Here is a 15,933-nt window from a genome sequence, read left to right as displayed (position 1 = left end):
ATATATATATATATATATATTATCACACAATAAATGTTGGTTTTAACTAATATTGTCTAGAAATTACTTGTATAATTACATTCTAACAAGGGCACCTTAAAATTAAGTTTAACCATAAAATCTATTGGCAGTCTATAGGCATTTGAAAGACAGAATTAAATAATAATAAAAAAAATGATGAAAGGCATATTACAAAGTTCCCAAAGCAGTTTCAATTTGACCTTCATATAACAAAAACAAAAAGTTGTATTAAAAAATCAATTCATGGGCATAAAAATGAAAATGCCTGAAAAACGCAAGTTGTTAGTAAACTTTAAAAAAATAGTTACAAAGCACAACATCTCCTCTGAATGATTAGAAGTGACTGTAAATGGCTGCTGGCTGGAGTCCTGGATGCAATTGCTTTATCTATAATCAGGTCTGTCTATCTGACCAAAAACCATAAACAGACTTGACCCCAAATTTGCTTCGGAAAATTTGTCTTGGTTTCGCTGTTACAAACCTGCACTGGTCATCTGAGAAGTCTCATATGACTAATGCTGGTGAAGGTTAGAAATTTAGCAGATGTTTTTGGCCACATACTTGTGTAAAGTATGTTTTTGTCATTAGATGCTTTGAATAGCTTGTTGAAAACATGTTTGTTTGTTCAGCATGCGCACAGTTAGAGTTGGGGTACTTAAACACAGACCAAGTGAATATGATATATGATTGCTTATAGGACTCTGACTGTGACAAAGTGTTATCCTCTATTTGAACCCAGACCTGCAGCATCCTCACTAGGTATTAGCTTAGCAACTGAATTTCTTTAGAGAACTTTGCATCTGAAGTCTTTAAGATCTTCATTTTAAGGCCTAGCCTAGCTTGCATTACTGTAGCTATGTTCATGCACTTTATGTTGCAACATGTTTATGTTGCATGACATAATAAACTAACCAATATATAAAGTTCAATGCAATTTCCAGATGAAATGATCAGTAGTGGCAGTAAAACATCAACATTTATTCCTTTTCACACAAATTATGATTAAGGGGCAGATTAGCAATTAATAAAGACAAATTTTCTTGTGGTTCCCTGCACAATAATGTTATGACCTCAAAACCTTTTTACCACAGTGCCTGATTTGTAAACTATCTTAACATAACCAGCTCCACATGTATGGCTTTTCTGACGAAGTAAATACCAAGTTCTGTCATGAAACTGTAGATGGTGTAGGTTGATAGGTTCTAACTCACTGGCATAATCACATCGTTGTTCACATTGCTCAGCTGATTCAGGCGCGCAGATTGCACTAGGGATGGGGGGACATGACCCCCCCAGATTCATAGTGACCCGATCCGTCCCCCTCACTGTCTCTACGAACGGCGACATCGGTAAACAGAGGATTAATCAGGGTTTCCGCATTGTACATTAGCCTAAGTAGTGGTGGCCCGGCGATTTTTGAAAAACGCTTTTCACCGCAGTGTCCGACCAAGTCCCAAAACACTCTTGTAGCCAATCAGCAGCTTTCCAGCAGTGGAGAGGACTCAGGGGCTCGAATCGGATGCCGAGGTTGCGTTATTTTTCTTGATAGGTGAGTAACGTTGATTTTCTTTGTTTCACGTGTTTGCTTTTGCTTGAATATGCTTGTGTCATCTTTGCTTGTTTCCATGATTGTCGTTGCCATGGTTGTGTAAGTGCATGTGGATGCGGAGATTTCAAAATTGTGACCCCCCCCCCCCCCCCATATATATAAATGAACATTATACTGTATATAAGTTGCAGGCATCAGGAAGTCGCTTTTATGCCTGGCATTTAAACTGCTTTTGAATGCACAATCGCTTTTTAGTTTCACTTTCACTTTCGAGATTCGAGATTGCATGTACTGTTATACTATGGAGCGGCAGTAGGGCCTACTTACTGCACATATTATAAGATTAGATTGTCAGTGGATCTGCAAATCATTCGCTATTGTCCTCAGTCATCTGTCCTTACTCTGTTTATGTGGTAAGTGAAATTTTATGTACCGTAATGTAACAGGCAACCGGATTCACGCTTCGGGCACACTCCCTAGCTGCCCCCCCCCCCCCCAAGTTAAAAAACCTATCTGCGCCCCTGTGGTTTCTTTCGCATCAGTAGGCAACGATCTTGCTGCTCAATATTCAAATACTTGTCCAGTGCTTGCTGTAGCAGTTGTGACGCGCTTCAGGAGCCCTCCACCTCCCCCAGATCCACCCGTATAGATCTGCTACAGGTAATTGCATGTATGTAATTTATGGGGGTAATTTCATGTGTTATATGTGGATGCACTGGCAGTAGCAAGTGTCGGTACTTACTCTTCTGCTGCAGCATAGCATTGGTCTGGCTATTCTGCCAGACCAAACACATTAATATTGCCATGTAAATTACCATCCTACACTTTCTGATAGTTGGACATTCCACTTTGAAAGTGGTGCAAAATATGCAAGAAGCAGTATAACATCATTATCAACACGTCTCCAATAAGCCTGGGTTCTTATATTTCACATAAGCCTACATGAATGTCTTCTTTTATTCAGTTTGTTCAGTTTATTTTTTATTTCTTGTCATCATTACAAAATCTGCTTTGTTATCGCTAAAACTCTCTTGTAATTGTTCTAGGTCGTTAGACATATTAAACAAGTGGGTTTGCCACAGCAAACTCCACTTAAAGCATTTGAATGTTCACAGCTAATACATCATCTGATACATTTTACCATGGTGAAACAAACCATATCCTAAAATCTGATCTCCATCTAAACCAGAGCTCTTAAAACTGACCTCAGAGCAGATGTGGAGGGTACCAAGTATCTATGCAAGCTGGAGAGGAGAAATAATTCTTCTTAATAGTTGGTTGAACTCAAGATTTTGGCTCTCGCCATTGCAGGCCGAACCATTCATTAGCACTGATTTGACATGTTTACCACCCAGGATCCACATATCAGATAATAAACAAGATTGATTGCGCTCAAGTGGAGACAGTTTCAGCAGCAGGTCTGGTTTGGAACCAAAGTACTCATTCTGAAGGATCAAGTTATTCATGCGTCAAGATGGTGTGTGAGTTTGTGTGGGTTTGTGTGGGCTCTCTTTCCATATGCTATAGTATGAGACAAAATTATAAATGTGATTTTAACAAATAAGTCTTTACTTTCCTAATGTTCCTGATTTCATTATGAATGATTCTTAAGTATATATTATTATTTGAAATAATGTTTGTCCTCATCAACATTTATCAAACTTGCATTGCCTCTGAAATGACTGTCCTTTTCTGCTGACATCATCAGATCTGGCCCACGGGATCAAGGTTTAGCTATACATAGTTAGCAAAGCCCCATTAGCACCTGCTGTTATCTACATAATCTAGACCAAAAAGCATCTTTCTCCATTGACAGCCATTTAAAATTATCAATGTATTCTGGCAAAATTCCTTTTTCGATATGTATAACACCATTCTTGTATGAAACACCTGCTTTTCACAATCCTATCAATTCCTGATGAATAAAAATAAATCCCATTGTACATTTTTTTTCTCATTTCATATCCAGTTCACTCATAAATGTCAGAAATAAAATGTTATTCAGTCATTCCAATCAATGAAAATAAAGAGGAAATTGTAATTAATCCCACTGACTACAAGCCATATCCTGCCATATCTAGTCACTCAAGGCCATGATTAATAATGATTTGAGATATATGGACTATGCAAACGTTATAGTGATTGGGTACCTTTGGTTTGCTGAGTTAAATGCACATAATGTCCTCAAGAATGGCAACTGAGTAGAACTGAAATATGACATGATACTTGGGGGGATCTTTAACATCTGAAGATATTTAACTTACTCCCCTCCCCTCCGCCCTTGTACAGCTGGTCTTGATGTAGCCAAACCAGGAGATTGGGAGTAACATGTTCCAGGATCAACTCAAACTCTGGGAATTATGGAATTACCTCCTCCAGCCCCCTGCCACCCCCCAGCCAAAAACTCTCATTCCTACCAATGACTCCTCAAGAGCGTCAACACCTCAAAAATGTCAATTTCCACTTCAGTGTTTCCTAATGTGAAGGTCTACTTTCTTGTCCTCTATTACATTTGTATTGTTGCCTGTCATTCTATTGTTTCTTTAGTATTATGCAAGTTCACATATTTGTGATTTTTCAGCCTTGTGAGATGATTTTCACATTTTTGAGGGAGCTTTAGTCCAGACAAGGTAAAAAAAAAAAAAAACAGCAAGCCTTATTAGCCATCTTAAATTAGTATCAAATTTAAAATTCAAAACTACATAAAATGTATAAAGCATGCAAGCTGTGATATTTCATTGAAAGTTCTCTGTATTCATTATTATGTATGAATGTATTTATGTCTCAGGTTAGATCTATTGGTTATACCTGGATTTGTTTGTTTTTGTCATTCTTTTTTTTTTTTTTGCAGAAAGCACGAATAACTGAAAAGACGCAAGACTTGAGGAATTACAGCATATTTTATAATGATACTTGGAAAGCCTTCACATTCCAAAATGATTAGTCCGAAGTGAAAATTAAAGAAAAAAAAAATACCATGAGAAATTCTCATCTGGTTGTTATTACAGTCACTTTTCTTCTGTCTGTGTGTGTGTGTGTGTGTTCGTAAAACGTGACATCCTGCTAGTGTTAGTTCTGTTTTTTTTTTTTTTTTTTGCAAAATTATGGTTTATAAACATCTGGTGAACCTTTCACTTACATGCATTTGAAAGATTGTCTCTTCACCTCTAATAAAACACACAGTTAAACTATGGTAAATTTACTGTACAATCTCTGTGAAAACGGGGGATAAGCAGGATCTTTTGCCATGTCATACACCCTTATTAGTGCATTATCAGTCAATCTGAAGCATGTTTCTGTAAATGATAATATTATGGAAATATTCAATTTCACATGCAGCCTATACAGATACATAACATACCAATTCCTGCAAAATATTAGGTATGAATGTTAAATGGAAAGTACACTACAGGATGTGATCTTTACAAAAGCAAATACAGTACTCTCATATATCCATTAAAGATAACAATACTTTGGAAGAAAGAAAAAGTATATAAAGAGAGAGATAAACAAATGTTCTCAGTAAGAATATTGTGTGTAAACTTCTGAGACAGCAAATACTTGGTCAGTTACGGCTCTTATAAGTGTGCATTTGCGAGCTCTCCCTTCACAGGAGGCACAGAGATCATATTTGAGCTCAGGATGTGAAAGGAAATCTCAACGCGCCTTAGGGCCAAAAGTATGGTGTGTTTTTCTTGGCCTCCACTCTTGGTTTCTTGGTTTTTTTCTCCACATAATTTAACAGATTCAAAACACTGAACTGGAGTGATTTGTTGCTTTCTGCTGTACGGTACGACAATTACACAACATGTCAAAGCAATGTGAGTTTGGCAGTTAATTTTGGGCTGACAGAGAAACCTTTCAACAACATAATAATGAACCTATCAGAAACATGCGATATTTAAAATTAACGAGGCAATAAGAATAATAGTTTTTGTGGATGTTTTGTGTATTTGAATGACTTTTCCATGATCTTTTAAGTTAAACTATGAGACTGGATGGATCTGCTCACAGTTTCTTCTTATTGTGATCTAGTCAATGCTGAAGGATGTCATCATTTTGACATGTATTTAAAAAGGGAACCTTTTTCTGCATTTCCCCATGAAGACAAGGAAGGAAAGCCAAGAAACATGGAGCAAGAGTAAATACTGGTGAATCATGAGTGGATCACCTTAGCTTTCACTTACTTAGTATTTAAGTCCAAAATACACAGACACAGGTCTGAAAATAAATAAATGCATTGAAAGTTTTATGCAATTATACATGAGACCTAAACTTAGTTTTCAAAATTGCTGCTATATTGCATATTTGACCATCATCCAAACCGCTAGAAATATGTGACTGCAACCACAGTTACTTCACAAAGTGAAAAGTGTAAAATTGACTTTCTGTGAAATGTCAAACTCATGAACCCCAAACAGAAATGGAAAGCTAATAAAGGAGAGAGATGTAACGCACTTGACCTTGGGAGTTTAGCTCACAAGAGGGTCATTTCATTCTGTCTGATTTCAAGATGGCTCACAGCTCTACTGCTTTGGAACCTAAGCATGGATCGCTCTGGTTTCAAAGCTAATAATTCTACTAAGGAAAGTCGTCTGGCTTTGATGGGACCCTCAAAACTGAACAAGCTCCCTCTCTTGTGCTCTTTACTTTTGGGATTCATCCTTGGTGCTTGACATAGTAAGTCATTATTTACCTCTCCATTTGCTGCGTTTGCGCTCTCTTGGTTTGTATAATTAAGATTAGTAAGCGGAAGCAAGTACAAATCAAACTAACTTCTGGAGTCCCACAGGGCTCTGTGTTTGGCCATCTTTAAATTTAATAATTTAGCAAGCTGACATTTGATGGATATAAAATTTGTACAAATCACAGCTTACAATTTCATTTCCAAGCAAATTAGCAAATTAGAATGATTTCTGAAGGATCGTGTGACACTGAAGACTGGAGTAATGATGCTGACAATTCAGCTTTGTATCACAGGAATAAATTACATTGTAAAATATATTCAAATAGAAATCAGTTCTTTTAAAATGTAATAATATTTCACAATATTACTGTTTTTACTGTATTTTGGATCAAATAAATGCAGCCTTGGTGAGCATAAAAGACCTCTTTCAAAAACATTAAAACATCTTATTATTCCAAACTTTTGTACTGTGCATGCATGGCAGTGGAACATCTTAGTTCCTGTACATCAATAAAGCTCATGACTACATCTCAGTAATTAAACCACTGTAATTGCTACTGAAATATAATCTATTCAGTGTCACTGGAGTTCCTTCACCACTCATGTGGAACTTCTTTGCAAAATATGCGCATTTTTAATGGCCTTTTGGTAACTAGATTTTAGTTACAGCCAGTCATGTGGCCATTGTGCACCAAGACTTCAACATACCCATCTGGTACACGTGAACCCCACGGCTATTTCTCACCGTAGACAGTCCATCATTGGCTTTCATACCCAACTAGCCTTTCTGGCCTGGACTCACTGCTAGAAACTGGCACCGGTCTTCAAACGCTGGCAGAGCTTGCCAAGGATTTCTTCATCCTGGAACGTTAATATCAGAGATGACCATCTAATCTGAGTAAACATTAGCGTGCTTTTCTGTTCTGGGTACAGTCACATTAAGACGTGGTCGTTGGGTTGACAAGTAAATTAATAGGGCTTCAAGCTGGCCTGGTCTTTGGACAGTTGTGTATTTGTTTTGCAATTATCTTGTAAATGTATTCTTTGGTGCACTGTTGAAAGTTTGTTAAATATAAAGTGCATAATTTTTTGTTGCAGATTCTCATATCCCAGCTGAACAACACTGTAGATATGTGACGCTATCAAAATCTTTTTGCTTTAAATTCATCCTCTCATTTCCTCTTGTATCGACAATTTAAAACATATAGTCTATATGAAATGAAAATTCACCATATCTATAATCTAAATGAATGTTATTGGTCTTATTTTGAATGATTTATCCATGCAAGTGTTTAATTAGTAAATTGTTTCAGTCACACTTTATTTTAAGGTCCAATTCTCGCTATTAGCAAACCATTATCTACGACTTTTGCCTCAATAAACTCCTACTTTGCTGCTTATTAATAGTTAGTAAGGTAGTTGTTAAGTTTAGGTATTGGGTAGGATTAGGGATGTAGAATATGGTCATGAAGAATATGTGCTTTATAAGTACTAATAATCAATAGTCAATATGTTAATAATACACATGCTAATAAGCAGCTAGTTAGTGAGAATTGGGCCCTATACTAAAGTCTTACCCTTTTTTATTTGTCAGTTTTAATCAAAACACCATAACTCTTTCCAGTGAAACGACAGACTTCTTTCTGGTGATGTAGGCCAATCTCCAATCGTTCAGTTTGCTTAAATCCTTCCCCTTTCTTATAATCGTACACATTCAGATCTGCCTCTGCCCAATCCACTGATGGATTGAAAAAACGATGGTTTGAACCAAGACCCACCCTACATTTTTCTTTTTTCTTTTTTGATAATCTGGATAAAGTAAAGTAAAGTCGTGACGTATTGTCAAGTATGGTGACCCATACTCGAAATTGGTGCTCTGCGTTTAACCCATCCAAGTGCACACACACAGCAGTGAGTAGTGAACAAATGCACACACACACACACCGTGAACACACACCCGGAGCAGTGGGCAGCCATGCTGCAGCGCCCGGGGAGCAATTGGGGGTTCAAGGGCACCTCAGTCGTGGTATTGAGGGTGGAGAGAGCGCTGGACATTCCCTCCCCCCACCTACAATTCCTGTCGGCCGGGGGCTCGAACTCGCAACCTTTCGATTACGAGTCCGACTCTCTAACCATTAGGCCACGACTTCCCCACGGATGTATGTCACAATAAGGAAGAAAAGATCTGTTGCTACTTTCGGTTAAAAAAAATAATAATCCAACTTCAAAGGTGGAAAAGTCTGTTAAATGAGCGTATGTAAATATTAAAAAAGGATTTACTGTTTTGTAAGCACATTAATCATTATGTAAATAGCTATAGACTTCCATCATTTCAGATTTTCCATGTGATAATTCTGTAAACAGGAAGAACATTACTGCACTAATAGTTTTTGACTGAGTAATATTTAAAATCCAGTCTCATTCCATAATGTCACAACAAAATATGACATCAGTTCGGACTGGCAAGAAAAAGCAAAATCTGCACTGCCAACTGGTTATGTAAGACAGAAAGCAGAGAGTGATGGGACGTGGAAGAGAAGGGTGAGGGCGTCTTCTGCTTCACTGGGGCGTCAACTGATCACACCCAGAATGCTGTAATGAAACAATCATCCAGGATTGGATGGTGGGGAGACAGAGAAACGGTGGTAAATGGAGGTCATTCTGTTGATGTGTGATTCTTACTAAACAAACTGTGAGAGAAATAAAAAATATTATACATTACGTTACAGAACGAGAGAATGGGGAGAAAACTGATCAAAGTTCAGCCTAAACTGTGCTCCTGATGTGTGCTGTGTAAGTTCTGTTGGCTGCAGGGTGGATTTATCTTGCTTTCAAGCCAGAGTTTGATAGTTGGCCTCAAAGCTTTTACAATGGCATGGCAGAAAATGACAGAGAACACCATCATATCTGTTCTAGATTGAGCTGCAATGACTTGCTGAAAAACTTTGGCATATTAAAACAAAAATGGAACAAAATTGTAAAGTGTTTAAATTATAATGTTTGTGAAGAAATAAAACTAAATAACCAACCTTCAGTAACATCTAGACTATTTTTTTTCTAAACGCTACTTTTCACATTCACAGATTTTTTAAAAATAAATAAATAAATGTAACCCAAAAATAAAGCGTTTGATGCATGATATTGCATCGGGTTTATTCGTAACCTTGTTTAAAATACATTAGCATATATTGTTTTTTGGATGCTGGTTTAGTCTGCTTGACTTTTGGTCAACCAGCTTCAGCAGGTCCAATCAAATTATAATTTTAAACAAATCCAAATCTCTCAAGATAAATCTAGAATGGTAAATAGGCAGTTTTTCCCCCCTCACATCCTCCCTCTTCACATGCAAGAAAGTTGTGTGACTGTTTAAAGAGTGCACACATCACACTAGATTTGCCATAAGCTTCTTCAGCTACATTACCATCTACACCCTCAGATGGTCCCTTAAAAACAGTTCCCGCACCGTAACTCAAATCTGTGTTAAACGCTCCACGATGGTCCTTTTAGCTTGCTCTTCATCCATAAATAGAACCAGCTGATACTGAGGCCTGCAAAAGATGTTCACATTCCACTCGCAGTGAAGTTCTCGTCTGGCCACCACTGGGGTTGTTGACAAGCAAATCATAACATTTCCCATTGTGTTTCTTTAAAAAATGAGTGAATTATGCAACTTTTGAATATAACCCTAAGCCTTCCTTTGCTTGTGGTTTTCACCACAGCATTTGTTTTGGTTTGCAGTGATATTTTAGTACATTGAAAACATTGGCAAAAGCATTTTTTTTGCCTTGAGAATATGCTGGAGAAATTCTTATGGAATTGTTTCCTGGAGTTAAAGACCCACAGAACATTACTGGTCAGGATGATTTGAGAAAAGATCCCATTTGAAAAAGTTTCTCACAGAGGTTTTGATGTCTTTGAGATAAATGTACAAAGGTTCAGTATTCACAAAAAAGTGAAACATCTGCAGTAGACATAAGAATCATCTACACGTTTATTAGCTTAAAGTAAAGGCCGTGATACATCCAACAACTGATCTTGAAATTTCATCCCTGGATGTACCACGGGGTTCAGCGCACCTTCTCACTTTCTGAAGGTTCGACAGCTCATCTGTCTACACCCCAGCGGGCTGGTGACCGTGAGATGGATGGATGTGTTGAGAGCCCGTGGCTCAGTTCCTTCCTCTCAGTGTTTGAGCTAATCAATCAGCGAGTGGATTGGGCAGGACCATATGTACCTTAGCGCTCAGCTGATGCCCGCTGCTGACCCTCTCTTACCCTACAGCTGCTCTTGAGAGAGACAACAACATGGGATGCCGTTTCATGCTCATCTGGGTCTCGTTCTCAGCAGACACATTTTGTTTTTTGTTATCTAGCGGAATGAATGCCGTACTATTTTAAATTTAGACGATCTACTTGATTTTGAAAGGCTAGATTTTGCTTATTAAAGGTTCACACGGCAGATACAATGATGTTTTGTCAGATACTTTTATCCAAAACACCCTTGGGGTTTGAACCTGTGACCTTAGTGTTGCTAACCCATGCTCTACTGTTTGACATACTGAACATTTGGATGTTGCTGCAAGTGGTGGATTGTGAGTTGTTACTTTGTAATTAGTCCATCCATTTGCTCCAGTTTTTTAAGGGTGAACTCTTTTGAAATTTGGACAGATAGCAAACAACTAGTAACCACCAAGAATGAAATGACAGGCCTTGACAGGCATTAAAAACATACGTAGGTAATGGCTTTTTTGTAAATATAAAGTGAAATTGAAGAACTATGTGTGACAACACTTCGAACAAAATTTGGACAAAGCAAAGTTCATACAGAGTTTGTTTAGGTACTTATTATGTTAATTTATTTTATGAACAGACTGGAGAGCTACTTTATAGTTGAAACTGTTGCTGTAATTATAATTGAAATTCAGTGTTTCTTTGCAACAATGTTTAATACTGTATGTTGGCTGCTTTTAAACAATCTGTACTTTATAAAGCTATCTATATCTAAATAAAAGTGATTTGACTGCTAAATTGCAGAGCTGGTACAACCATATCTACATCCCAATGATCAGATACTTTCTTAAGAATTATAGATATCACCATAGTTTCACCAGTTGTTTCATTACAGTTTATTAAGGCATTTCTGAAATGTTATGTTTACGTAAAAATGCAAATGTAGCATTACCTAATTAAATATGAATTAATTTGCATACATTTTGAACACTGGATAAAATCTGCTTCATTTTGTGCACATATTAGTGTTTTTGCAGAGGGAATTTTGGATATCTATTTTTATTACTGCATTAATCAGAAAATACTATCAACAGGCAGGAAAAAATTCACCATAATTATAGAAATAAAATATCATACTGTATAAAAATGGCTAATGATATATGAACAAATCCCGCTGTAAAAACCTTTAAAATATATGAATAAAACTGTAAAGCTTGATGCATGTAAATGCTACTGAAGAGGAGATTTCTGGCTCTGTGCTTGAGGAAAAAAAAAATAATAATTCTTTAAAGATATGAAGGAATGTTTGCAAACAGTACACCGTTCTTTTTACCCCTGAGCAAAAAAACTTTGCATTATGTATACTGGGGTCTTAATGTCTTTTTTTTTACATGCAAGCACTACTAAAATTGAGTTCAGATTAATGCCTTTAATGCTGGAAGAGCAAAAATGACACACTTTGTTTTAATTTGTTAATGCGCGTGAACGGTTTGTATCTTAATACGCCTTTTTGAGGGCAGATCATACACTCATTATTCTCAGAAAGCTGCGCTCTGTATTTGAACTGCTAAAGTCAGCGGTTTGCATCACTAACCTTTCTACAGAGCCCTGACAAAACCATGTAACAACCTCTGTGTTTACGGAGCACCCCGCAGATTGATTTGCTTCCAGGGAGTTGATCCAGACCCTAAGCAATGTCACCTTCCAGGCAGTAGGATTCTTGTCTCCATTCCTATCTGATAAAGTCAAATGCCGAATGAGACTCAACCGTGTGAAGGAGCCAGGTTTGACAGCCTCCCCCTGCTCTGACACCATGTAAAAGCTGAACAGGAAATTAGAAAGAATGAAAACCTGGGAAAGGATACAAATGTCCATCAGCCTTCATTTTCTTTCTGGGCTGTTTTACATTCTCAGAGTCACACACTCTTCGACTCTCTCTCTCTCTCTCTCTCTTTTGGTGGCAAGTGAGAGGAAAGCACCTAGATGTACATGAGGAGGTGAAGGAGGGTGGGGGGAATTATCAGTTCTCATTGTGTCCATGTGGTAACTATTACCCAGTAATCTCCAGTAATTGTATCCATATTACCAGAGTCCTGCTTTCCATTTGCTCTGCCGCCTTGACCGGTGCCGTTACCATGATGCAAATTGATGCAATGGGAAGACCATTAAAATTTTGTCAAAATATTGGGATGGAGATTTCCTGTTTTAATGAACCTACAAGTCGCTTTCATGCAAATGCTCTGGATGCACTTTCTCTGAACCCACCAAAACACTTCACGTCACTTTGAGTTACGCCACAGTTTGGAAACAGCATCATTGGTACGTAGTTCTTTTGGCTAGGATAGGCAAGAAATATCATTTGCATGCAGACTTTCAGTTTAGTGGCATGTAAGTGAGGGGTGGCTTCATATTACCTGGTAAGAGTGTTGTAGCATTAATCCAGTGTACAGGAAACAGCAGCAATTTTCACATTCTGATTTAACAACAAATATTGAAAAGAAATTCAGAACAAATCACTACTTCCAACCAAAGCGGTCTCAGTCTTATTTCTATTATTCAAATTGAAATCCAGGACTTCAGATTGCCAGGAAGAGCTATCTGCATTGCAATTGCCCAAGTGCCCCCAAATGCGGTCAATTTGATGCAATTGCAGTATAACCCTTTGACCTGGGATTTAATGGAGACAGGTAATTATACTATACCACCCACTTACTCCTACCCTTAAACTGGGCTATAATGGGGTTTCCATTAAAATGGCAGCCATTTCTTTCTCCGCTCTCCCCTCAACCGTGCAATGTGAAGTCAGAATACATTACTGGAGCTGCAGTCAAAATAACATTACTGTCCCTGGTAGTACAGGTTATTAAAGAGAAATTTATCTATCTCAGGTTCAGAATTTAAGGCCATGAATTATGGTGCTTCGCTGGTGAAAGGAATCTTTGCAATGTTCGGAAAAGTTTTTAATGAATAAAACAAGAAAAATATGGCTTGTTAAATAATCAAATGTATCATACATAAATGTCATACAAATTATAACACACAAATCAAATGTCTATCAGTTTAATATTACTAGAAAAATGAACATTACCTGTGCGCTTTGACCTGGAACTGGTACCTGAAGTGGTTCCATTTTCTTTGCATCCTCCAAGCTGCATCCTGGTGCTTTTTTGACCACTTTGCCTTGTAGGAAAATTAAGAAATGTATAATCATATTGGTAGGATAAATGCATCCTTTAGAGTACAAAACAGTGTCTTTGAGTCACACAGTAAAGTCATGAGTGACCACGACTGCTTCTGACATTATCATGAGCTCAATGTAAACACAACACCTCAAACAGAGCCCAGTTCAGATTCTCTCACCTTTACACTGACCGTCCATCAGCTCCTGCTCATAATTCCACATATAAGCCGTGATGAATTCCCTCTGGCCCTGTGTCCAGTTTAGACCCTCATTTATTTCTTTTGAGAGACAGAGCGCCCTTAAAAGATGAGGTACATCAGACTTCACAGTACTCACCAGTATTGCTAGTTCCACTGTACAGATAAAAAAAGTAAGAGGAATAGGTGGTCCATTAGCCCGTGAATGATAGACCAAAGACCTCCCTTAATTGCTTTCTTCTTGTAGTGTCTCAATTTATTTCTCAAAACAGGAAGAGTGCGCACACGCGCGCAGCGGTGCTGGGGTTTATGATGGATGGGGCAGGGGAAGATGCACCAGTGCTGGGTAAAGCTCACAGAGGCTTTGATTAACGAGACTGCCGGGGTCCCCGAGGAGCCCCAGGCAGAATAATACTGTTAGAGCGAAACAACTGCTCCGCACAGACCTCAGGGGCCCCAGCAGCACAGAGACGACCAGAGAGAGAAATTATTGAGAGGAGGATGGATGAGTAAATAAGTAAGATGGAGGTAAGATGCTGGTGCTCTGTGGCTGGACGGAAGAATAGATAGATAGATAGATAGATAGATAGATAGATAGATAGATAGATAGATAGATAGATAGATAGATAGATAGATAGATAGATAGATAGATAGATAGATAGATAGATAGATAGATAGATAGATAGATAGACAGTGTGGCGGGAGGAGCAAACGACAGACACAGTGGGTGTGGCGTCAGGCCTCGGAGAGGTTTTTATTAAACAAAATAATCAAATAAAGTGTCCAAAAGGGGATAAAAGTATCCAAAATCTGGTGGGGAGGTGGGAATCTGGTGTCCTCGTCGTGCTGCGGGGTTTGTGAAGAAGGGCAGTGTTCTGGAAGGAAGGGTCCAGGTAAGGGGCGGAGTCCGGCGGCTGCACACGCTCCCCTCTCGGGACCGGAGCGCGAGGGTGGTGGCTTCATCCAGCGGCTTCGTCACTCTTCAGTCGCCGCGGCACTTCCGGGGGATCCTACGGCCCGACCTCCTGGCCCGTCGACTGTGTCGCGGGTGCGGCTTCGTCCGGACCGCGGGTTCAGCAGCTCACGTCTTGGGTGGTGCGGGAACCCCTCTACGCACCCTTCCTGGACCCACGAGGACACCAGCATGCATGCACGGGGAAGAGACCGGTCTCCCGAGGAGAGGCGCGCTCGGCATTTAAACAGCGGCTGTGATGAGACTCTATTCACATCAGGTGCGCCTCATCACACACCGCCGGCCCTAGCCATTTTAGCACCCTTCCTCTCTCACACATCTACTCCCGTCGGGAGCCTGGTGAAGGGTGGCGAATACAGGACGGGGTGGTGATGATAAAGGGGGGAGGCAGCCGACTCGTCACAATAGATAGATAGATAGATAGATAGATAGATAGATAGATAGATAGATAGATAGATAGATAGATAGATAGATAGATAGATAGATAGATAGATAGATAGATAGATAGATAGATAGATAGATAGATAGATAGATAGATAGATTTTTCTTTTCTGATCTGTACAAGTTCAGATCATGATACCATGCTAGCAGCATATCAGTTTCATCATAGCTGCTTCACACCACTTGGCATCAACACTCATGTACTGGCCCAGAATAATAATAATAATAATAAAATCTCTGTACTTCTGTCCAGCCAACCCACAAACACTCATCGGCTTTCTGGGTCTTGTTTATTTCTTTCTCAAGCTTGCCATGACAGTGCAACCCTGCCGTCTCTGACTGTGTTAGGCGCTGGCACACGGAGCAGCACAAACAGGGAAGCACAGTTTATTTTCACAGCAGTCTGTTTCAAGTGCTCGCGGTTTGTTGCCTGCATGCTATTTTCCCTCCCTGTGCGAAAGTGTTTATGCATTGGAGGAATTTAGGGAGAAGTGTAATCTTGTTATCACGTCGAAACAAGAGGGAGAGGCAGAGAAAATATTTTTTTTTATTTTTTATTTTTTTATTTTTTTTGCGGGATCAAAGGAAGCCGGTGATTGTAAAGGCAAAAATTGCAACACACTTTTATGTGTTTATACATCTCCGCTCCATCAGA

The sequence above is a fragment of the Barbus barbus genome, assembly GCF_936440315.1.
Source record: "Barbus barbus genome assembly, chromosome: 36".
Lineage (NCBI taxonomy): Eukaryota > Metazoa > Chordata > Actinopteri > Cypriniformes > Cyprinidae > Barbus > Barbus barbus.
This window is presented reverse-complemented; position numbering follows the sequence as displayed.